Here is a 26,319-nt window from a genome sequence, read left to right as displayed (position 1 = left end):
AAGTGTCCATCAACTGATGACTAAATGAAAAAAATGTGGTCATATATATAATGGAATACTACCCAGCCATAAAAAATGAAATAATGTCTTCTACAGCAACATGGATGGAACTAGAGATTATTTTAAGCCAAAAAAAAAAAAAATTCAGAAGTAAGAAGTAAAATACTACATGTTCTCAATGATAAGTGGAGCTAAATATGTGTGCACGTGGACATAGAGTGTGGAATAACAGTCACTGGAGACTTGGAAGGGTGGGAGAGTGGGAAGGGGTTGGCATGAGAAATTACTTAATGGGTACAATGTACACTATTCAGGTGATGATTACATTAAAAGCTCAGACTTCACTACTACACAGTATATCCATGTAGCAAAACTGCACTTGTACCTTTAAAATTTATACAAATAAAAAAAATAGGTTCTCATTTATCTTGGAAGAGTGAATTATTTCCAAAAGTTTTAAATGGATCCAAACCTCTACTTAACTGTCATTTTGCAGTCTCATTAGAAAATACGTGAAGGTGAGGACTCAGGTTTTACCATGAAATCCTTTTCTCCTACTAGATTGCAGCTCCTTAAACTGGGTTATAATGTGTGACTACATTTCAGTTAATTAGATGTTGAGCTAAATGCTAAAAATGTTTGAAGAGATTAGGTAGATGACTTCGACACATTCCAGTACACAAGCTCACCTGCACTGCACTGTGTACACTGCACTGTGTACTGCAACTCTAAAAGTTTAAGGTACTAAAAAATGACAGGGTGATGAACTTCAGCATAGAAAAACAATGCAATACTACACTTAGGCCAGCAGATGTCTCTCTACAACCCATAGCACCAACCGAGAGATAACCAGGTTATCTAACAGCACAGAAGGGCTGATCTTATTCAAAATGGTAAACAAAAGGATTCTTAGGTTTTGATCAGGAGAAGAATGTTCAAGTTCAGACAGAAAGTTGAGGGAACAGTAGGTGAGAAAATAGAAACAGAAGCTTATTACAAAAGGAAGGAGAGAGCTTGAAACATAAAGAATAAAGTTAAAGCAGGTTCGAGGCATTTTCAGGGGTAAAAAAAAAAGCTGGACAAGTTAGAGAAGAGTATCGGGAGAAGAGCAAGAAACCATGCATCCCTACCATAGTGCGGAAATACTGCAAGTTTGTCAAAGGACAACCGACTAGCAGGTTAAGAAATCCACTTTGCTGATTATGATGAACATTTAAAAGAGAGAAAAAGGAAAAAGAAAAGTGATAGAATATAAAAAATTCTATCCCAGCTTGCACATAGTAAAGGTCTTACTTCAGGAAACCACATACCCACATGTACAAATATGTGTGCTGGGCCCTAAGGTAACAGGTATTCCCTCCTGGGGGTTCAATTAAAAAGGTCTGAAAGCCATGGAGATGTTCAGTGCACCCCCAGTGCCCCACCTCTCCCTCATGCTAATAATGCCAGCTGCAAGACCTCCAGAACAGAAACATAACTGTCAAAGGTAATATCCCCAAATCCCTGAAGGGAGACATGGTAAAACATACATCATATTTAAATTAATTATGTAAATTATGAAGCAGAAGTCAGGGCTGAGGAAGATGCAACATGAATGCCATGACAGAAAAATCTAACTACCAGATGCGACTCTCAGCCCCATCTGTGGCATCTTTTCCCACCCTGAATAAAGGTATGACACCCTGGATAAAGGGGCTGAAGGGGAGCTGGCAGGAGAGACAGCAAGGCTGGGGACGAGGCAGATGGCAGGACCTACAGCATCTATCTGGGCAGGAACTGGTGAAGATCCAGAAAGATGGGAGTGGAGTGAGCAGAAAGATAATCCATTGAACGTCAAATCCCATCACCAAGTAGAGGACTGGACACGTAATATGCCCCTTATTAATGTTTGCTGAAGGTGTCAGTAGGTCTCAGCAATGCCAACAGTTTGATTACAATTACAGGAAGTTAGTGCCTAAGCAGGCATGATAGTTTGGAGCTTCTTATTCCAAGGATATCACCTGCCATCATCAGAAAATGGGAGTGCTGCTGCTTTTAACTCCATCCTCACCATCTTTAGTAACTGTCAGCCATTTCAGTAGCCACCTGGAAGCTACGCTATGCTCCCCAGGAACTACGTCTTCAAGAATTTTAAAGAAGTTTGTTCGGTTTCAAACTGGAAACCAATCTGACACTTGGAAGGTCAAAGACAAAAATGAATGGGTGCTCAAGGACACAGGGTGCTCAAAGATGAAGACGTTTCAAAGAGGTTGGTTTTAAGGTACGTTTCTCAGAGCCACGACAACAGGCTTTACAGAGGCCATGTCAGAACTTACCAATGATGTTCACACTTACTTTAGGAGGAGAGTTTGCTTTTGTTGGGTATTTTTGGTTTGTATAACTGGTTTATTTGGGGCTTACGTACATTTAAAAGAACTTAGTAACAGCAAACACCTACGTACTGTTTACTATGTGCCATGTACTATTCTAGGCATTTCCAAATATTAACTTATTTAATAAATGTATATACAACTACTCATCTCAGTTACCTGTTCAGTGGTTTATTCTGTTTCACTAAAAGTATCACTGCTTCTTCCATTTTCCTCCTGCAAAATAGGAGGAAAATATCGTTAGAGAATAGGTACAAATGCACACAAAATGTTTTACATTATTATTTGCTATTTTCCAGACTCAGAGTGCCAAAAAGGCTTCATTGAACTTTAGCCAATTATTTCAGCTGCCTAATTTTACTGAGTTCCTAAATAGAATCTTAAGAAAACATAATTACTACATACACAGATAATAAGAGATTTGAAAAACAACTTGTGGCTTCAAAAGAAATTAAGGTGACACAATAAAAAGATGCACAGGGAAACAACTTAGAATAAGACGCTCCTGGACTCTGAATCCTTCTACATTTGATGCGCCTTTTCAAACCACACTCCTTCAAGTTCTTTTTCAGGTGGTCACTACGTTTCCTCACTACGTGAAATAATTGCTGTTCTAAAGATAGAAACAATTGGTGGATTTGGTTTTAAAGATTTACTTAAAATTTTAAAAAAATAATGGAAAGCATTTGTCCAAAAAAGAGGTTATTCCCCAGAAAAGGTCATTGTTCATAATCTCTGGCAGGTGACATTTACCTCTGGGAACTCATGAGCGTCTAGGTTCTGTCCCTCAAATCTCTGGCTCCAAACGTCTCTCTCTCTAAGGTACCAGAGATGATCACATTGATCAATACCGATTCATGCTAACAAAGCTCTTAAGAGACTGATAAAGCCCAAATGGTGAAGTATTCACTTATAATGAAAAATGCAATTGTCAGATATCCTGGACACTTGCTCCATCCAGTTTGGAAGCCAGTAAATCCTAGGCATAGGCACCTCACAGGCAGGCAAAGATTAGGGCAAATTAACGGCAGATTGCTCAGTGAGCATATCGGAGCAGTCACCACCTAGATGCCAATGGCCTCCAAAACAATCTCTAGCCAAGCATTATCCTACCTTCTCCACCACCACCATCCTAGTCCAGGCTGCCATTGTTCTTTGTCCTGGACAAACACAAAACACTTCTTGCTGTTTTCCCAGCTTCCACACTTCCTCCCTTCCAATTCATTATGCACGTGTCCAGAGTAAACCCTTTGTTTGTTTTGGAGACAGGGTCTCACTGTCAGTCAGGCTGCAGTACAGTACTACAATCATAGCTCACTGTAGCCTCAAACTCGAGGGCTCAAGCGATCCTCCCACCTCAGCCTCCCAAGTTGCTGAGATAAGGTACAAGTGTGTACTACAATGCCCACTCATTTTTTATTTTTTGTAGGTCTTGCTATGTTGCCCAGGCTAGCCTGGAACTCCCGGCCTCAAGTGATCCTCCTGCCTCAGCTTCCCGAGATGCTGGGCTATAGGTATGAGCCACCATGCCTGGCACAAAAGAAACCTTTTAAAATAGAAAACAGATCGTGGCTGAGCCCTGCCTAAACCCCCACTTTAGTGCTCTGCATTGGTCTATGATAAACATAGGGGATGACTCTTGGCCCTGCTGCGGCCCTGCCCGCTCCATGCACCACTCTCCCTTGTCATCCTCTCACTTCAGCCACGCTGGTCTCCTTCCACTCCTATGAATAAACGAGATCCCTCAACACCTCAGAGATTTTGCACACCTTATTTTCTCTCCTTGAAAATTAATGCACACAGTCTGCCCTCCCTCCCCCGACATACATGCCTACCCAGGAACCTGTGCGTTCTCACTCCAGTTACATGATCCCACGACTAGGACAAATTCCCCTATGCTAAGCTCCCAGGACACCTTGACCTTCTCCACCAGAGCACTTGAACAGTTTGTAACTACACGTAACTACGCATTACGCATTTATTTAATTTAGATCCCTCTCTCTCACTAGACTATAAGAAGCTCCATGAGGGTGGACACTGAGCTCATTTTATTAGTATGTTCTCTGGCAGTGACTACTCAACAGATATGTTCTTGAATGAATAGTGGCTTCGGGCTTTCAGAATCTATTGCCAAATTGATTCCAAAAACAGGGACACGGGGCTCTGCTGAAGGGGCTCCATCCCCCACATTGTGCGCCCCCACCACTGGGTCACCAGTAATTAGATGGGCATTGTCTACATTCACTTCTGTAAATTTTTGTGTCCTACACTTCCATGGCCAAAATAAATCTTCAGATCTTAAAAAAGAAATAGCACAAAGTTCAAGACACATTTGGGTAGCAACCCAGCAGAGAGGACTCACAGCAGTGGGTTACTAAGAAACACTATAAACAAAAAGGAAAACAAATTTCAGCCAAAGGAAGTCCTTGGTGAAACAACCCTGGCGAGTGGATACACATACACACACAGACCAAAGCAGTGGCTCTCAGAGGAGGGTGCGTGAGATCCTGGGTTTGCTGCGGGATGCCACCACAACCAGGGGGCAACAGCAAGGCAATGTGAGATCCTAGGAGGAGGCCCCACTCCCTGCCCCTCCCATCGCCAGGGCCTGCCCCGCATGCTTGGCACACAGGAGACCCAGCGTGCACTGAGTGTGGTGCTCTCCCATTTGCCTAACAAACCAACAATTAATGGGCATTTCCTAACTCACTGCATAGAGTGTTTTAAGTGGCTCACAGTTGTGGTTAATTTTTATACGATGTTCTAACATTTCAATCTTCTTATGTGATAGAACAAAATCGGTGGGAAGAAACCTCATAATACATTTGGCTCTAAATTCATATCTAGTTATGGGGTTAAAGAGGGTCAATTTCATTCATCTTTTCAAAATAGTGTGCACTGCAAATAGTGTGCACCTCATTCCAGGTGGTGTGGATAGGCACTGAACAAAACAAAAGGCCTTTTCAAGAAGTTAACATTCTGGAAGGAGACTGACAATAAATACTAAAGTAAAAGATAAAACCCATCAGATGACAATACATGGTATGAAGAAAAGCAAAGCAAGAGAGGGTGACAGAGACTGTGTGTGTGTTAGGGGTAGGGGGTGGGAGTCAACATTTAAATAGGGTGTTCAAGGAAAGTCTCCCTGAGAAACTGCCGTATGAGCAAAGATCTGAAGACTGTGGAGAAGAGAACCATGCAGACATCTTGGGAAGGGCAGTTCCAGACAGAGGGACCAGCAAGTGCAAAGGGCCTGAGGCTGAAGCACGGCCTGTCTTGGGGCATATGAGGGAACAGTAATAGGAGGTGAGATCATAGATGTGAGCAAGGGGTTTCATAGTCCAGCACTAAAGACTGTTGGCTTTGATTCTGAGAGCCACGGAATTCAACTGAGGTGATGCATGCAGCACCCTGCCCCATGGAATGCTGGAGAGGGGCAGCGACATGATCTGGCTGTGTTGAGAATAAACTGAAAAGAAGGCAAGGAGGCAGCTAGGCCAGTGACCAGGCTACTGGGACAATGCAGCTAGGAGAGGACAAGGGCTTGGACTAGGTGCACCAGCACAGGTGCTGAAACAGAGTTGTTGGGGTCTTCGCAGAGCTTGAAGCAAAGGCCCTGGAGCTAACTCTCACTTCCCTAAGGGCTGATCTTAGCAATCTTAATGCTCTTCTCACTAACCATGCTTTTTGTTTTAATTAGTACTTTTAGAAAAGAAAATTTAGTGGGTTTTAATCTGCTACAGAAGTAATAGATGATCAGGCTGGGCATGTTGACTCATGCCTGTAATCCCAGGACTTTGGGAGGCTGAGGCAGGTGGATCACCTGAGGTCAGGAACTCAAGACCAGCCTGGCCAACATGCTGAAACTCTGTTTCTACTAAAAATGCAAAAATTAGCCAGACGTGGTGGTGTACCCTTGTAATCCCAGCTGCTCAGGAGGTTGAGGTGGGAGAATTGCTTGAACCCAGGAGGCAGAGGCTGCAACAAGCTGAGATTGCGCCACTGCACTCCAGCATGGGCAACAGAGCGAGACCCTGTCTCAAAAAAAAAAAAAAAAAAAAAAAAAAGTAAGAGATGATCTTTATAGAGAGTGCAAAAGGTCAAGCAAATCAAACTTTTGCATCACATTATAAAAGAACTTAACATACAAGTGCTTCTTATACTGGTCACCACCATATATTAGCATTTTAAATCTACTGTGAAAAGAATAGACTTCTCCCCTAGGTGAGGAGAAAGATCATTCCATACACATGACCATGGTAGTTAACGACTCTATGTAACAAAAGGTTTTCCACTTGAAGATCTATTGATATACAGCAGGACAAACACCAAAGAGAAGTACTGTATTCTTAAAACCAAGCTTAGGTCAGTATGGGCTAACCCTGAAATCTTTCAGCTGCGCCAGTTTGAGATCAATGAAGAAATGTTTGGCCCATCACTCACAAAACCACACTTTGCTGTACAAAGACTTTCTCTCAGAGACACATATGATGATAATATAATGTAAAGTAAAATTTAGATATGGTGAAATTCTTTAAAAATGAAATAAAGTACCCTTTTTAGTCTCTGCATTGTTGATTAACACGGGACTTAAAAAAAGGGGGGGGGGAAGCTCAGTGTGCAGAACTGTCGTCATGGAAACCATCCTACTCCAGGGCAGGGGAGCAGCTCTTCATGCTGTCATCAAGCCACCAAGACTCTCATCTGTTTGGGAGACAAAGCCACGTCCTCCCCTAATCAGAACATTGCTGTTTAGTCAAACATGATGACTTGGCCTGGTGTGTAGCTGCAAACAAAATTAAACTGTGATTCTCAACATTTGACTCTTATGGCTGATATGCCATATTTGTTTAGCTTCTCTTGAACAGAGCTACCAACAGATCAGTCACTCATGGTGACTCAGGGAATATCAATTGTCCACTAGAGCAGAGCTTTTCAAACTCCCAGGTGCACAGGAGCTGCCTGCAAGTCCTGTTAAAAAGCAGATTCTTATATAGATAACTCTTATGACAATATTGCCTGTGCTATAACATACGTCTTTCAACTCTTCTGAGCTATTTTAATTCATCCTAATTCATTTTTATTAACATTTTTCAGACACATATTTCTTTCTTAGTTTGCTTCTGAAGTACAAAAGATAACAGTGGTGAGGTTTAAAAAAAAAAAACAACTGCTTCTCTATGACAAGATACCCAGCAAAGGATCACCTGAGCCTGGGAGATGGAGGCTGCAGTGAGTCCTGATTGTGCCACTGCACTCCAGCCTGGGCAACAGAGTGAGACTCTGTCTCAAAAACAAAACAAAACAAAAGGATCCCCAGCATATTTGTGAGCATGACCTACTTTTTGTTTCTCTGAAATCCTAAGATGACCAAAGGAAGAAGTGTAGTGAAAAAAGGCTGAATATAAGTCAGTAAGCAAAGGAGAGTCTGGTCTAACACCCATGATTGTTCTTATCCCTTGGGAATCCTGTAAAACCACAGAGGGAGGGACCTGGCAGAAAGGAAGCCAACAGACAAGAGGCTACAGTGGCAACAACTGCTTTGGAGATCTATAAGATAAATCAGGGAGATCACAATCAATTGTTTCTAGACTCTGAAAGGACCAACAAGAATTACCGTTGAGTTACATAAAGAAAAAAACTACTAGCCAACATCTATTAAGGAGGATAAACAAAGGTATACACAGCTTGGGGCAAGATTTGAAGCAGCACAACCCCACCTACATACAAAGGCACGTGGCAGAGAGCAGGCCGACTCATTCTGTGTGGCTCCTGTGGCTTGAACCCAAAGGTAAAACAGAAAAGGAGAGGCTGGGCACAGTGGCTGACCACCTGTAATTCCAGCACTTTGGGAAGCAGAGGTGGGCAGATGACCTGAGGTCAGGAGTTTGAGACCAGCCTGGCCAACACGGCGAAACCCCGTCTCAATTAAAAATACAAAAATTAGCTGGGCGTGGTGGTACGCACCTGTAGTCCCAGCTACTCAGGAGGCTGAGGCAGGAGAATCACTTGAACTTGGGAGGCAGAGGCTGCAGTGAGCCGAGATCGCGCCACCGCACTCCAGCCTGGGTGACAGGGTGAGACTCCATCTCAAGAAGAATAATTATAAAAGGAAATGGAGATGGACTTGGGCACAATATAGGAAAATACCTTCCTTTGTTGTTGTTGTTGTTTTTCTTTTCGAGATGGAGTCTTGTCCTGTCGCCCAGGCTGGAGTGCAGTGTCGAGATCTCAGCTCACTGCAACCTCCACCTCCTGGGTTCAAGTGATTTTTCTGCCTCAGCCTCCCAAGTAGCTGGCATTACAGTGGCATGCCATCAAGCCTGGCTAATTTTTGTATTTTTAGTGGAGATGGGTTTCACCACATTGACCAGGGTGGTTTCGAACTCCTGACCTGAGGTGATCCGCCCGCCTCAGCCTCCCCAAGTGCTGGGATTACAGGCGTGAGCCACTGTGCCCCGCCTCATCTGACAGGTTTTAAAGTGGCAGTAAGAAGTGGTCTGTGACACAGACATACTTTCTAACAAAATACACTTCTCGGACATAGAACTTCTCTTTTTGCGAAGTAAGGAGCTCCCATAGTTCCTGAGATAGTCTCCACCTGCCACCCTGTTCCTCTCCAGTACCATACACTGCAAACATGCCAAGCCGGATGCCACTCCCCAGAGAGCTTCACGACTGCAAATATCACATGGGCTGTGCCTACAACGCTTTTCATTTCTGGGCCATCCCTGCAAACTTGAAAACCCAACCTCCTCTGTGAATCTTGTGCTCTCTCTCCTCCAAGCAGAGTGGCTAGCCTGCTTCTCACCCGCTCAGCATACTTCTCCCCTGCACCATCTCCCTCTGCTGTCAATATCTAGACTGTCGGGTCTCTGAGGGCAGGATCACGTGCTATTTCCCTGTGTATCCTCAGTGCTGACCATAGTGACCTGGACACAGCACACACTGGATGATGGGAGGAAGGAAGAAGAGGGGAGGTAGGTAAAGAAAGAGATGACGATGCCTAAATTATCATCTGCTATGCATACGGTAGAAGGAACTCTGATACTGACAGGAATGTTGATTTGAATGAACTTACTCTACACAGAAAGACATGAATTACTGTGGCCTTCATTAAGGTTATTTTATGTATGTTTACAATCCATTTATTGTTATTTAGCTGTTTAGAAATAGTCCCAATATTTTGCTTTTACTCATATATATGTCATAGTTTTTAGCAGTGTAAATAATGTCTCAAAAAACCATCTTTCAGAGTTACTGAGATGCCTGCAGAAAATGGGTCCACAGCATTTCACTGCAGTTTGGAATAACTCTGTATCATTAAAACAAGCACAGGGGCCTCTACTGGCAATACTACCTAGCAACACTTTGTAAGCCTTTATGTTAGAACACTGAATACCAGAAAGTGAAGTGAGTCTTCAAACTTTCCCTAATTCAGGCAAGCCTTAGGGAAGATTGATTGATTGATTGATTGATTGGATTGATTTTAGACAGAGTTTCGCTCTTGTTGCCCAGACTGGAGTGCAGTGGCGCAATCTTGGCTCACTGCAACCTCCGCCTCCTGGGTTCAAGCGATTCTCCACCATGGCCGGTTAATTTTATGTAGGGACGGGGTTTCTCCATGTTGGTCAGGCTGGTCTCGAACTCCCAACCTCAGGTGATCCACCCACCTTGGGTTCCCAAAGTGCTGGGATTACAGGCGTGAGCCACCGTGCCTGGTTGGGAAGTTTTATTTTACCATTTGTTCATTTTCTTACACTCTAACACCCAAGGCAACAACCTACTTCAAGACATGACATGTTTGGGCTCTGTGGTCACTTCCATCAAGGGCCATTTGACTGGGGCTTCTCAGGGGCGTGGCATGTAGGTGAATACATCTGAGAACTACAGAGCCATTGCTAACAACGCTCATTACTATTCGAAATGATCGGCATCAGGCACATCGGCACCTTTCCCTCCATCACGAGAACCAACACCCGAGCCACACAGCTGGGTTCTGCTGCTGCATAGGGCACCGAGTCAGCACCGGCACCTCCCGGCTGTCCTTGCTGTCTCCCCATTCTTCCCCAACGTGGGGCCTATCAGCACATTCCGAAACTCACCTTCCCAGCAGCCTGGTTCCTTCAGTCCCACTTTCTATCCTGGACTACTGCCCTGAGGGACAACAGAATGGTTTCTGGACTCTTTGGACACCAAGGCCAACCTGGGCTGCTGTAGGGACGAGGCCTAAAGAAGGAGGCTGCAGCCTCCACACCCTGGGTGTCAGAGTCATGTGCGTGTGAACTGCCAGCTCCATTTCGTCGTGTTACTACAGAGAGAAACACGGTGGACCTTCTCTATGATGAGAACACCACAGTCTAGGAGGAGTGAATGAAGGTCTTTATTTCATGAGACTTAAAAAAAAAATAGCTTCAAGATGCAGTTTTAGAAACATTAGCAGACATCTTGTGGTCTAACATCAATTCATAAATCAGATCTTAAAACTGATTTTAGCAGATCTTTTCAATAAAATGCTGTATTTATAAAATGGAAAAAAGGCAGGATGGTGCAGCAAATCAGCCAACCGCAGACTGTATCATATTGACTTCATCTGACACTTTTTTTTTTTTTTTGAGATGTAGTCTCACTCCGTCGGCCAGGCTGGAGTGGCAGTGGCGCGATCTCGCCTCACTGTAACCTCTGCCTCCCAGGTTCAAACAATTCTCCTGCCTCAGCCTCCCAAGTAGCTAGGACTACAGGCACACGCCACCATGCTCAGCTAATTTTCTTTTTTTCTTTTGTATTTTTAGCAGAGAAAAGGTTTCACCATGTTGGCCAGGCTGGTCTCAAACTCCTGGGCTCAGGCAATCCTCCTGCCTTGGCCACCCAAAGTGCTGGGATTACAGGCATGAGCCACCATGTGTGGCCCTAGCCCATTTTCTTTTCTTTTCTTTTTTCTTGAGGCGGAATCTCATTCTGTTGCTTAGGCTGGAGTGCCAGGGTGCAATCTCGGCTCACTGCAACCTCTGCCTCCCGGGTTCAAGCAATTCTCCCACTTCCGTCTCCCGAGTAGCTGGGATTACAGGTGTGCGCCACCATGCTCTGCTAATTTTTTGTGTATGTGTATTTTTAGGAGAGGCAGGGTTTCGCCATATTGGCCAGGCTGGTCTCGAACTCCTGACCTCAAGTGATCTACCCACTGCAGCCTCCCAAAGTGCTGGGATTACAGGCATGAGCCACCACACCCAGCCTCATCTGACAGGTTTTAAAGTGGCAGTACAAAGTGGTCTGTGTTCCATGTCACAGAATATGAATCTACTTCCAAATGAAAAATATTCATGTATCACCCAACCAGGATGGCTGCAGCAAGAACAAAAGCAAACATGCTGAGAAATAAGATGTCTGGTGGTTACTCTTGATTTGAGGCTGTTTGCACATAGGGTCTAATTTTCAAAACAAAATCTTTGCTTGTTTTGCCAGTTCTTTCTTATATTTGAGCAAATTAGAGGCGAAATAAAATGGCAAAATTCAAACTACATTCTTGCTGCCTCCAAGATTCCTCAGCCATGAGGGAGAAGGATGCTGTCTCTTAGGAAGATTCATCCAGATTCTGACTATAGGGCAAAGACTGCCAAATCCTAGTTCCTCATTTTGAAGTCTGGTTAACTTATTAGAAAGAATTCACACCTGTAATCCCAGCACTTTGGGAGGCCAAGGCAGGAGGATCATTTGAGCCTAGAAGTTTCAGACCAGCCTACAACATAGCAAGACCCCTGCCTCTACAAAAAATAAAAAATTAGCCAGGTGTGGTGACACCTGCCTTTAGTCCTAACTACCTGGGAGGGTGAGGGAGGAGGATGGCTTGAGCCCAGGAGGTGAAAGCTGCAGTGAGCCAAGATCGTACCCCTGTACCCCAGTCTGGGCGACAGAGTGAGACTTTGTTTCAAAAAAAGAAAAAAAAAAAAAAAAAGAGAAAGGAAGATTTATCCAACACCCACTATCCCTACAATAAACCTGGAGTTCACAACCTGGGAAGAAGATAGAGGAAAAAGAGCAACTCTTGAGAGTTCGCTCAGTGCCCGCAGTTTCATGGTCACCTTTAGAGTGGCCTCTGAGGAAACAGTAACTGATGGTAATGAGTCAGGGCTCAGAGTGCCTAAGTTAAACTTTCTAAGCTCAGCTCTGCCCAGGGGAACTTTCCAACCTGCAGAGCCTTCTTGCCACCCTATCCCACACCACCTACCACAGGAGAGGCCCCACACTCACCTGTTCTACAGAGAAAAGAAACGCACATCTGCCCCAAGGAGAGGACTTAACTAGGACAACGGGATTCAGTGTTTACCGGGCTAACAAGAAAAACGTTAAACAAGCCAGGAACACATAACTAAGTGTCAAACAGACCTGCAAGGCCCAATGTGGCCTGCTTCACAAGAAGAGGAACACAGGCACCTCTCTGAAGCCCTGGGTTGAAACACTCCCACAAATCCCCCCAGGATGCAGATGGGAGATGCCCTGCAGCCACTCCTGGCCTCCAGAACTGGGAGGGGCTCAAGCTCTGGCCCAGTGGAAGGCAAGAGGCCTCTATTCCTGGCTACAGGAATCAATAGAAACTCATGGACTTCCAGAGAGTCTTACCACAGACCTCGAAACTCAGGAACCAAGTAGGGAGCCCTCCTGTTCAACACTGTACGTTGTATGTTGCTCTCTGGGCTTGCAGATATTTATGTACGTGCAATACCAAGGGGCAAATAAAGAGCCAAACTGTGGAAAACAAACAGGGGAGCAGTGGCAGTTCTTGGAGTCGGGGAAAAAAGAGAAAACGTGTTTTTTAAAAGGAAAATATTTTTCTAGAATTGAGAATGCAAAGAAATGCCCAGAAAGCACCGGCGAGTTGCAGGAGAATGGTGACAACACAGTCTGCAGCGAGAACAGAGAGTTCGCATAGCCTGGGCGTGTGCCTGCTTCCATTCCCGCCCACCCACAGTTTCTGGGGCAAACAAATTCTTGGCTGAGCAGGTATGTGTGGGAGGCCTGATTTATTTTCCAACCATTAGAGCTTTGCCCAGAACTACTTAATCAGGATTTTTCAAGGTCGTACATTCAAATATGATGTTATAGCCTTATGAAACAAATAACTCTGGGGTCTATGGGGCAGGCGGGTAGGGAGTGACAAGAAGAGGAAGAAAAAAATTAACCACTCTCATTTGATCTAGCTTCCCAACCATTCTTGCCTTGTATCCACTATATAGTCTCAGAAAATTGACACACTGGACAAATGCATAGCTAAAAGAAATAATAGCTAATTATAATGCTTACTTTAAAGCAGGCACCATTCTAAATGCTCTGTTTATATGGACTTATTTGACTCTCGCAACAATCCTTTGAGGCGGATACTAATATTATTGTCCTAATATTATTTTACAGATGCACGAAGAGGTTAAGTGACTCACCCAAGGACCAAGGGCCGGGTGGTGCACCCAGGTAGTTTGTGCATTCCTACTCTGCTATACTTCCCCTCTCTGTGCTCTGCCATCCTGTCCCTCAAAAGAGCTTATTTCAGTCATGGTATATCTAATTAATTTTCCCAGTGCGGTACAGTTTTATTTAAGCTACTTTCTTGAAAGGAATACTATCAGAGCCAGTCTCAACCTCAAAGTACAGATGAGACACTACCAACCCTGCTGCTTAAAAAGCCATATAATTTTAGGAGGGCTGGAAAAGTCCCAAGGCTCAAACCACAATTCACTCTCACACAGAGCCTGATTAGAAGCAGTTCTAGGCAAAGCTTTGATCCTGTTAAAATGTACAAGCTTCTGGGAGGCGTTCACTTTATGCTGTTATCGCTTTGTAGGAAAAGTTGCATTGTTATCTTTTTCAGTACAGTTTAATGATAAGAACTTCAGGTGGTTTCCAGGCATCTGATTCACCTGTCCAGTTCTGACTTGTTCCCTGCTGGGTACCTGGAACTCTCCAGGACCTGGCACATAAATAAGTGCTCAATATTGCCAGCGTGGGCGAACGAACGAATGAATCAATGAATGGCTGTCACTCCTGCAGATGCTAGGTTTAGGGTATGACGCATGTAGGTATCAAAGGGGCAGCCAAGTTAGGCAAAATTATCGCATTAAAAGTCTAAATGTGAACAAGTAAATCTCTGCCAGAGAGTAACAACTGAAAGAGACCTCAGGCATGCTTAAGTTGTATATATAGAGAATGGTCTTTTTGAAGATTATATTTCAAAATGCATATGCAGTAGAGCTAATATACCTGATGAGGAAGGTAATAAATGGTTTAAGAAGTAAGTGATGTCTATGTAATTTCCCCCTAAAATTATACTCTCCCAATAGGTAACATGCCCTAGGGCATCACCTTTTCTCCCAACAGTCTCCTATCCAAGTCCTCTGCGTACTCAAAGTCCTCCCCAAATGCCTTCTTTTCCAGGAAATATTCCCTGCTTTCTGGCCAGAAGAGGTCACTCCCCAGTTTGTACTCAAAGGTACTTTGTTCTTTCTTCTTGTACACAAATTCATTTTCTGAATTGTAGTTATTTTTCTCATCTGCACTACCAACTTGTCCCTAACTTCTTCCCTGTATTCCACCGGGAACCACACATTCTTCCTAACGTAAACCAAGCATCTAGTAAAAATCAGGCTGTTTTTTAAAAGACTCCTATGGAAGTGCTCCAAGGATACCACAAACATCTGTTTCTGATGTTCAAATACATTTTGGATATTTTTTAAGCTTTAATTTAAGAAAACAACCTGAAATGGTTTATATGCAAACTTTTCACGCACTGCAGATCTCTGCCCATGAATGTGGTGTGTGCCAATAAACCCGGCCAGGCCGGGCAACCTTGCAGCCCTCACAGGAGGCTGCTCTGCCTGCTCTGTGCTCACTCACATGTGAACTTCTCCTAAGTGTGACATTGGTGAGGGAAGCTGTAGGCCCAACTCAGCCCTGTGAGAAGTACCTGCCTGCACAGTCTCCTCTCCTAAAGTTGTTCAAGCAAGCACATGAATACAAAACCACACCCTAGCGTGGGCTTCGATGAAATGCCAGGCAAGGCTCAGGGCCATCTGTACGGCCTTGCTTTCATGGCACCGTAAAGTCCTTTGTGATAATATCCCACTTGAGAGAGAGTAAATATTTATTCTAAGAATTAGATGTTTCCTGTATGACTAGATTTATGATAAGGAATGTGAGCAACTGTTTCCTAAGTTCAGTTACAGGGTTTCTTACAGCTTTGAAACAAATACTCCCTATCTTCCATGGGCTGAACTAAAATGTATCCTGGAATCCCAAGGCAAGGTATTTAAACCAAACCAAAAACTCTGTTACGGTTTGCAAACAATTATCTATAAAAACAGACTTTTAAAATATCCTGTATTTAAAGCAAAGCATACAATTTTTTTAAAGACAGAAGATGATGTGACTATAGCTATTAGAAGTTAACAATACCTGACTTAAAAAGTTTTCTATCTTCGTAATAGCCTCATTGTTCTTACTGACACGGCTGTAAATAAACCTCATAAGTGTAAACTTCAAAAATTTATACTTAGTAAGATAGCACTTTATCTGTTTTATATGGTAGAGTTTCATGTAAGATTTCAGTTAATGAAAAGATTCACTGCTTCCCAGAAGTTTGAAAACTTCTCTTAATGTTCCTTAAACATCAATCTATGGCTGCAAGAGACCTGGAGAAGATGTTTTCATACATGTGTTCCTGGACCATTTTCCTCAGTAATTTCCTTGTACTAGGTACAAAGGTAAGAATCTAAACTTAGGCAAAAAAAAAAAAAAAAAAAAAAAAAAAAGAAACCACTAATCTAATACCATATTCATAGAATTTATTTAACTCTGTCTTAAAATTTCACGGACAATCAATAGCCAGAGCATGAGTGGGCTTCCAGAATCTTACTTTATTTAAAATTTGGACAAAGACGATTTCTCTTGCATTTGGCCCCTATTCTGCATGATTTCTCAAAGTCAACATCAGGGTTTTTCAAGTATTTGCAGGCTCCTTCAGTTTGAGAAATACATATATACATATATATATACACACAAACACACACACATATACACACACACACACACATATATATATATATATTTATTTATTTATTTATTTATTTTTTTGAGATAGAGTCTCACTCTGTTGCCAGGCAGGGATGCAGTGGCGTGATCTCAGCTCACTGCAACCTCCGCCTCCTGGATTCGAGTGATTCTCCTGCCTCAGCCTCCCGAGTAGCTGGGACTACAGGTGCTCACCACCACGCCTGGCTAATTTTTGTATTTTTAGTAGAGACAGGGTTTCACCGTGTTGACCAGGATGGTTTCCATTTCTTGACCTCATGATCTGCCCACCTTGGCCTCCCAAAGTGCTGAGATTACAGGCGTGAGCCACTGCACCTGGCTAAGAACCATTAATATTTTTTAAATTTAGTTTGAAGTTCTGGGATACACGTGCAGGGCATGCAGGTTTGTTACACAGGTAAACGTGTGCCATGGTGTTTTGCCACACCTACCAACCCATCACCTAGATATTGAGCCCCACATGCATTAGCTCTTTTTCCTGATGCTCTCCCCCACTCCCAGGGTGTGTTATTCCCCTCCCCGTGTCCTTGTGCTCTCATTGCAGAACCACTAATTTTTAACAGTAGTTATTGAATATCTCCTCCCACACTGAGCTACACTTCCCAGGGGCCTCTGCAGTTCTGAACTCTTTACAGTTTAAAAACAGTTTCCTTGCTTAAAAATATGGAAGTAAAACAGCAGTTGAGTAGAACCACGAATTTTTCAGATGGAAAGATACTCTGAAATGCAACTCCTGTGTGTTGATTTTTTCAGGTATGGGAAATATATTTAAGAAACATACACAAGATGAAACAGGTTGTTGGCAAAGTGAGAACTCAGTAGCCAGGTTTCCATGGTTTACTAAATAAAGGGATCTAAGTTGAAATTCAGATTCTTCCACTCACGAGCTGTAGGCTCCTGATCCAATCCTATGAGCCCCAATTTCCTTATAGGTATAAACAGGAATAACGTAATATGTGTAGAATATATTATTCCTGTTTATACCTATAAGGATTGTTATGTAAATTGAATTGAAGACACTTAACTGTCTTCCACAATAGTGCCTGACTCCAAGTAATAAGCACACAATAAATGTTGGTTGTAGTTATAAACAGATTTTTCTTGTGGTTTTAGAAAAAGAGAGGAGCATTCCCCAGGTATGAGGTAGACTAACCAGAGACCTTTGTGTTTTGAAGGCAGAGACTGAAGGAATGAGGTGCTGGAGCCCAGAGTTGCGAGTGTGAAGGTTGTGGGCCTGTGGGAACAGCACTAGAAGTGACTCAGTCCCTGGGGTTAGTTCCCCCAAAACTGGGAGGGGAAAGGATTAGGGTCCCATGAAGAGAAAAGCCCTGACCCACTCACACACCTGCAGGAGGCAGGATTCCAGATCAAAGTGTTGTTAGAGTGGAGACCTCAGTGAACAAGGGGTTGGGGGCACTCTGCAGAAAACCCCTGCAAAGCACTAACAGAGTTCCCTTCTGAGAGGACGCCAGGGGGCTGGGCCAGGGACATGAACAGAGCAACCACATACGGAGCGGGGTCAGGAGTCCCTCTTCCCCTCTGGCGGAGGGAGGGATCCCAGTAACGAGAGTGGGTTTCCCACACACTCTGAAAAGCGGGAACCCTCATCAGATTTGATTTGATTCAGAAAAATGATTTAAATCAGGTTTAGCCTAAGGTCACACAGCTCTAACAGCAGAGCAATAATTCAAAGCCAGGTCTGTCTGACTCCAAAGCCCTCACTCCTGTTGCCCAGGTTGCCTCTGTGTGAGCAAACTTGTTCAAGCATGAGTTCCACCAACTATAGATCACCAGCAGTGTCTTCTCAGGTGGAGTTCAGTATGTAGTTTTTCAATTAAAAATATTTTCTAATTAAAAAATTTTTGGTTTTTGGCAGGACTATTTGGATGGGCTCTAGACCAAGGGGTTGTACTTACAATGGCTTGCCTCTATTAAAGCTAGGAGAAAAGATTCTATGGTAAAGATTCTGTATTTTAAAAAACGCAGTGGTAAATAAAATTTATAGCAGGCCATTGGTTTGGACTGAGCTCCTGCACTAGGCCCCAGAGACCAAACCAAAATGGAGTCACTCAGGCTGAAGTCCCAAGCCACCAAGTGGAAACTAAGTTGTTCCAAGAAATCAGGAGAGAGAGAGAGAGAGAAGAGCCAAATCCCCAAAAAGGCCAGTTTTAGCTGGCATGATAAGGAAGTCCCCTCTGCTTTAACCTTTGTAAGGAAAATAACTCTGAAATGACGAATCACTTTTTGTTCACTGTTTTCTTCAGCCCTTTTCTGCCTATAAAACCAACCTCCTCTGCTCGGCTCATCGCAACGCCCACTGTATTTTATAGAATGAGGTGTTGCTGTACTTTAAAACAGCAAATGAAAGCCAATTCGATCTTTAAGCTAATTTTGTTGAATTTTGTTTTTTGACAGCGGGTCAGTCTTCAGTACCTCCAGAGATATGTTTAAATCAGACACAAGAAACAAATTCCTAAAGAAATGAATCCACCCGAGTAAAAGAAGGATGGTCATGCCTCTAGGTGTCCTGGTTCAGATGAAGTCCTGGCGGTAACTCAGGCAACCAGCCAGTTACGCTGGTGAACAGACCTGAGCCTATTTCCACTAGCTAGCACTCAGCTAATGCTGGCCCCTCCACATACCTTAGTTTTTAGTGGACAATCTGATAGAAACAGAAGTCCTGTTATATCCAGATGGGGGGGTCCTGATAAGGAATCTCTGAGGGACTAATCTATTTGATGTAAGCCAAAGAGCTTTTTCATTTTCAAATCAAGCTATTAACAAATGTCAGATTTATACAAACGAACTTAATGCCACATCCCCCCAGAAACAGTTTTAAATTAAGAAACATTTTCTAGTTGTGAGATGAATGACTTGAGCACATGTGAAAAGATCCTAAAAGGATTTCTACTTGTACTGCTGGAGGTGAATGACAAAAGTGAAAGGCCACCACAGCCCAATGGATGAGGGGATTAGTGTGGGTTTCTTGCCTAGGACAAAGACTTCAGCAGGGTTACCTATACTACAGACTTGCTGGTAGACCAACAGCATTCCCACTGTGTAGGAGCTTCTCAGAAACGCAGAGCCTCAGGGCTCCATCCCAGAGCCACTAAATCAGAATTTTTTAACAAGATGCCCCAGGGTTCTCCATGCACAGTGAAGTTTGAGAAGCACTGCACTTCCGTACCTTACTTAAGTAAATGCAGATGCACTATGCTTAAGTGTGATCAGTTTTCTGTTCTGTTATTTCAATCACCTATCAGAGCTTTCTCATAAACTAAATGTTTCTTAAATATTTCAAAGGAAGAGACAGGCTATTACTCTCCATGGAAAAATGAGCTGATGTTCACCAATCTGTAAAACACTGACTCCAGATAAGCTGTGTCACAGGCAATGATTTCCTTGATATGTATTAGTACCATCAATGCTTTATTTTTATTTTTTTGTTTCTGATTGTCCCCAAACGACTGAAACTCTTAGAATTTTTTAAAAATCCTAAACCAAAAAAAAAAAAGTTAAAAATTCTATTTCACCTTTTACCACCCTTTCCCCTTCTATATCAAGTAATCAATGGTAGGTTAATGACTTCTTAAATATATTAATAAGGAGTTGTAGATGAATACAATCTGTAAAACAGAAACATACTTTGATAACAAAATCGTATCTTCCACTCAATCACCTCAAGCTTCTTGCAACTTATCTGTATCTAAATCAGATTTCTAAACCAGACCCTCCTTAGAACAAGAGACTAACTTCATTTTCTCTAGTCTCAGGTTCCCAGAGTGGCTGTAAGTAAAGGGGAAGAATACTTAGTGTTTACCATTTACATAAAACTTAAAGATATTTTCAAAAAATAGAATACCTTCTCCAACCACAAAAGTTTAAAAAGTCTCAATTACAGGAAAATTCTGTACTTTCAAATTCCAAACAAATTTTAAGTTATGTTTAGGTGTGTATGAACTGGGACACCAAAAGAGGACAACTGGATTATCTAAACAAATAAATATTACCACAAACAATAAAGGGAACACTTGAGTGCACATTTACTTTAAAAAGTAGCTTTATTGGCTGTGTGTGGTGGCTGACACCAGTAATCCCAGCACTTTGGGAGGCCGCGGTGGGCAGATCACCTGAGGTCAGGAGTTTGAGACCAGCCTGACCAACATAATGCAACCCCGTCTCTACTAAAAACACAAAAATTAGCCAGGTGTGGTGGCACGCACCTGGCAGTCCCAGCTACTTGGGAGGCTGAGGCAGAAGAATCACTTGAACCCAGGAGGCAGAGGTTGCAGTGAGCCAAGATCATGCCACTGCACTCTAGCCTGGGTGACGGGGTGAGACTCTATCTCAAAAAAAAACAAAAAATAAAAAATAAAAGTAACTTTATCAAAGTGAAGACATGAACTCTACTACATTGAAAACTTAAGTCTCCCATTCAATAAAAATATTTAATGAGTCACTTCTATATGGTAGTGTGGCATATTATCTTGGTGGCCCCTAAGGAATCATGCCTACTGGTGATCACACCCATGCTCATGCCCTCCCACACCAACTCTGGGCTGGAAGAATGCGACATTAGAAAGCATGATGCAAGCACAAGCTTCATGAGTGCTTGCATATTGGGGCGTGCCCAATAAAACTATCTCTCAGAATATCTAGTGATATTCAGCTGCCATATTAAAAAGACTAAGCAAGCCATGTAGTTAGAAAGGTCAAAACCTCTCCACTGTCCCCATTAAGGTGCTGGACATGTAAGCTGTCTTGGATATTTCAGACCCAGTCACTATCTTACTGTAACCACTCTAGATAATCGAGAGACCAGCAGAAGAACCATCCACCTGAGCCCTAGCCAACTCACAGACTAATGAGCAAATAAAATGACAGTTGTATGAATGCAGTAAGTTTTAGGGTGGTGTGTTATACAGTAATAGACAATCCAAACAACTCGGAAACGGTATCTGGCTTAGAATGCAAGAGACTTCAAATAAATCTAGGTTTATTTAGATTTTTAAATTCTTTAGTAGATTTTTTTCTACTTTCTGTTTATGACCTACAAAAGATAAGCTCATACTTAAGAGAACATTAAATGGTCTAAGTAGGGAGTCATTATAATCTACTTGAAATAATGCTGCTTTTTACATTACTACAGCATTTTCTATCTATTATTGCTTATCAAATACACATTAACTTCTAAGACAGAGATTCTTAATTTGGGGGGAGCAGAGAAGAATTCCCTCTGAGAATCCAAAAAAAAAAAAAGATAAGGGTTCCAGAAACACATAACTACATACATAGTTTTTCTAATTTATTTTTACTTTTTTTTTTTTTTTAAGAGATAGGGTCTGGCTATGTTATCCAGGCTCATCGTGAACTCTTGGGCTCAAGCAATACTCCCACTTCAGCCTCCCAAGTAGCTGGGACTATAGATGCACACCACCAGTCTTAACTTTACATATGCAGTTTTAAGGAAGACCATCTATGAATGCCAGGTTAAGAATCTATGTTTTCTAGGGAAACAGGTCTTACTAGCCTAGTTACACTGATAAGTAAACAGAATTCTGTGGAAAATGAGCTACCTAAGCTTATACAGCTAGTAATTGATAGGACCAGCAATCTAGTCTGTCAGAGGATATACCACTAAACTCTTCTAACTTTAGTTTACAGTAAAAATGGGATTGCTGAACCTGGGAAAAAAATAAATGCTTCCCAATTTCCTATTTAAACAGTGTAAGAACTGGGGGAGGCATTTGAAGGTGGGAGAAGAAGGGCAAACTTGTTAGTCTACTAGTGTGAGCAGCAGATTTTTATGCCAACTGGAATCACTGAGATTAACCTTATGGATGGACTAGAGACTGGAGATTAAAGTCCACACTTGAATTTGGACGATACGATGTGCGACAAGCAAAAACATTACATATATTTTTTCAATGGTTTACTCATACTTGATTCTCTTATTCCCCATCTACTTTCAATTACTTAAAAAAATCTGTATATACACAAGATGAGAGAGCTTCTTTATATTTAATTTTTTGTTGCTGTTGCTGAGACAGAGTCCTACTCTGTTGCCCAGGCTGGAGTACAAAACATTCCACATATTTTTTTCAATGGTTAACTCATACTTGATGAGAGAGCTTCTATTATATGTAATTTTTTGTTGTTGTTGCTGAGACAGAGTATCGCTCTGTTGCCCAGGCTGCAGTGCAGCGGCGCGATCTTGGTTTACTGCAACCTCTATCTCTCAGGTTCAAGCAATTCTCCCGCCTAAGCCTCCTGAGTAGTTGGGATTACAGGTGCATACCACCATGCCCAGCTAATTTTTGTGTTTTTAGTATAGACGGTGTTTCACCACGTTGGTCAGGATGGTCTTGAACTCCTCCTCAAATGATCCATCCACCTCAGTCTCCCAAAGTACTGGAATTACACACATGAACTACTGCACCTGGCCTATATTTGAATATTTAACAATTAAGCTGAAAAGCTTCTTGATGACATATCTTTAGAGATGATTACCAAGTTACATCTTCCCCTTTTCCATATCCATGGGAAATATACCCAACACAGTGCTACAGACTACCAAAGCTGCAGTCCTGGTGCACTGCTAGCAATCTATTTCCTCATTTCTGACCCGACAGCTGCCACACTTAGATCAAAGACAGCAGGCCATCTGAGAACCCACACAGGCACTTGGCAAGTCTACAAAATGACTTGCAGACCAATGGGGATATCCATCTCCAATCTCAGCCTTTGACTAGAAAACTCCAATGTACAATCCATTTTTGAAAAGACAAAATATATACATTTTTAATATTTCTCTGCCTCTCTTGCCTCCATCTCCACTCATCCAAGCTTTACCCACTTTTCTGCTCTCTGCACAACTGCCACCTCTTGCATTAAAACTTTCCATAAACCATACCTTGCCTAAGATAAATCTCTGGGAGAAAGAAGTGAACTCCCACAGCACTCCATCTTTGCTGCTCCAATGGTGCCATCATTTTCCACCTTAGACAGTTTTTTGGCTTTGTTTTGAAGACAGGGTCTCTCTCTGTTGCCCAGGCCATAGTGCAGTTGCATGATCTCGGCTCACTGCAGCCTTTAACTCTCAAGCCCAAGCAATCCTCCCACCTCAACTCCCCAAGTAGCTGGGACCACCAGCATGAACCACCATGACCGGGTATTTTTTTTTTTAATTTTTGTAGAGATGAGGGTCTCACTATATTGCCCAGGCTGGTCTTGAACTCCTGGGCTCAAGCAATCCTCCTACCTCAGCCTTCCAAAGTGCTGGGATTACAGGTGTGAGTCATTGCACCTCGCCTCTACCTTACATGGTTTTATTTCTTCTTTACGCAACATGAGCATAGGATTTGTGTGGTTTCATCTTTCTTCTAGTGCCTAGCATCTTGCACATACACCATGTGTGTATGTGTGTCTGTGCATGTATCCTGGAAAAGCATGTGGACACACATCCAAATTTACCAAGCACTACTATGCCCAGGCACTATGTTTTACCTACACTGTTGCAAAAATCATCCGTCTTCACAAAGTCTCCATCAAATAGTCATTATCATCATTCCCATTTTGCAGAATAGCAAACTGAAATTGAGAGAGGTTAGTACTTGGCCAAAATCACAGATAGTAAATAGCAGAGCTGAGACTGAAATCCAGGCCTGACTAAGAGCCAAGGCACTTAATAATAAATTTAATACCCATTCAATATGTCATTTAGTGAATGGCATTTCTATACAAGGTACTAGAATGAGAACTGTTAGGAATGAAGATAGCCCACGCTCAACAACTATAATATAACGATACTATAAAGGAGAAAGAGCAAAGTCCAAGAAAAGAGTCTGAAGAAATGCTAAGGATGCTCAGAGGAGTATGAGATCACTTTTGGGGGGAATGGAGGTAGAGATGGGTAGGAGTAAAGATAATCATGAAGAAGATGGCACTGAGTTGCAGCTTGGATTTGAACAAGCAGAAATTAGAGGTAATAGTATGTTAAACTGGGCTCACCTTAGTATTCTTCCTAAAGCAGCAAAGTGGGCTAGTAAATTACATTCAGTTATATTATCCTTGATAACAAAGACAATTTCATATACTTGTTTTTTTATGCAGCATTCATTATGGAAACATCCAGTAAATATTTACTGATTGAGAAAGGAGGAGAAAAGGGGGCAAAGTGGGCGAATAAGAAATATTAAATATTTCTTTGAATACTTAATTAGTTCAAACACACAGTTTGTTCCATATGCAGTCTGATTTTATAATACGTGTGAATTAAATCCTCTTCTAGTCACTAACAATCTTTCACTAAGTTGTATGTATTCTCTGCCCATAATACTGGAAGAATCTAGGTGAAACAAAAAATTGCCCAGTTTTTTTTCTCTGCCCAATTTTAAATCTTTATGTGTCCAGCGATGTCTGCGTTCAAAGTGATTAGGCCAAATCACTGTCTTATCAGTTTTATTCCAAAACTAAGTACAAATCCATTTTAATCTATCTGTACGTCAAAAGATTTTTCTCTAGAAAATACCTTTTTTTTTTTTTTTTTTGAGACAAGTCTCGCTCTGTCACCCAGGCTGGAGTGCAGTGGCATGATCTCGGCTCACTGTAACCTCTCCCTCCTGGGTTCATGCAATTCTCCTGCCTCAGCCTTCCAAGTAGCTGGGATTACAGGCATGTACCACCATGCCCAGCTAATTTTTGTATCTTTAGTAGAGATGGGGTTTCACCATGTTGGTCAGGCTGGTCTCGAACTCCTGGCCTCAAGTGATTCACCCACCTTGGCCTCCCAAAGTGCTGGAATTACAGGTGTGAGCCACCGCGTCCGGCCTACATTTGTATTTTTAAAAGGTAAAATTAACAAAAGGTGCGCATCTACGTAAAAGAGAAAAGAGAAAAGTCAAAAGGAACCAAAAAGGAACCGTCTACATGCAAGGCAGCATGAATAAAAATATAAAGGCAAATTTAACTGTTACTATAACATGTCAGCTCTGAATCTAAAGGAAAACGGGTGTTCGTCTAAGAAACGTGCTACAGAGAACCAGCCAGTTGTAATGTGCCTTAAGCAATGAAAAACTGTTTCCTCCTTTCCTTCTTGTCCTTTTGAAAAGACAACATGTCACAGGGAGACGTTTTTCTAACAGCCTCCATCCTGGTGACAAATGTTTGCCAAGGGTGGGGAGAGAGGAGGGAGGAAAGAAAGAAAAAGAGAAGGAAGACGCCATCTGCTGACGAAAGAGAAAACAAGAGGAGGAGGAATTGGAGGGCGCCACTTCCGTATCCGTGTCTGAGAAATACAACGTATCACCATAAGGCAGACTTCTACTCAACATAAGGAAGAACTTTATAATAACTGGAGTAATTCAAAGGCAGAACTGATCAGGGACCAAAGTTCAAGCAGGCAGTGGAGAGGTCTACTCAGACAGAATAATCTTTCGTAAACTTCTCCCTCTTGAAGGAAGAACTGCCCCCGTTCAAGTAGAAGAAAATACTGTGCTTATTATTTTTCTCTAATTCTTAAATGTTTCAAATAATCTCGATCTTGATAATTCATGATTCAAAGGACTGAGACTGAAACGTCAAATAAACAAGCACACAAATATGCCTGACACCACCTGCCCCTACCCCTAGTCCCTGGGCCTTATTTCTGGGCTTGCTACTGGGCTCTCCACCGGCAGCCAGCTGCCATCGCTCTGCTGGAGGGTTGTGCCATGAGCATGGATGGGGCCCACATGGCAGGCAGAGCACTGGAGATTAATGCCAGCACCCCGCTGCTGCCTGACTTTCCATCAGAGACTGGCCAGAGCTGATGTGTAAGTGACCCATGTGGGCTAACACTAAGGCCTGGTCCTTACACTGGCTCCCAGAGTGTCCA

General features: G+C 42.6%; 1 long non-coding RNA gene across 5 annotated transcripts in view; it reads right to left on the bottom strand.

Annotated features, from left to right (window-relative positions):
* LOC103883247 overlaps positions 1 to 26,319 on the bottom strand; it is a 167,351-nt gene that overhangs the window by 41,376 nt on the left and 99,656 nt on the right. For all 5 annotated transcript variants that reach the window (XR_004183423.1, XR_004183426.1, XR_004183424.1 and 2 more), the window contains one exon: positions 2,529 to 2,585. This is a non-coding gene — a long non-coding RNA (uncharacterized LOC103883247). The remainder of the gene's footprint in view (positions 1 to 2,528; positions 2,586 to 26,319) is intronic.

The sequence above is a fragment of the Papio anubis genome, chromosome 4, assembly GCF_008728515.1.
Source record: "Papio anubis isolate 15944 chromosome 4, Panubis1.0, whole genome shotgun sequence".
In the NCBI taxonomy this organism is placed as follows: Eukaryota; Metazoa; Chordata; class Mammalia; order Primates; family Cercopithecidae; genus Papio; species Papio anubis.
The sequence above is the reverse complement of the archived record's forward strand: the minus strand, read 5'-3'. Positions and strand labels throughout refer to the sequence as shown.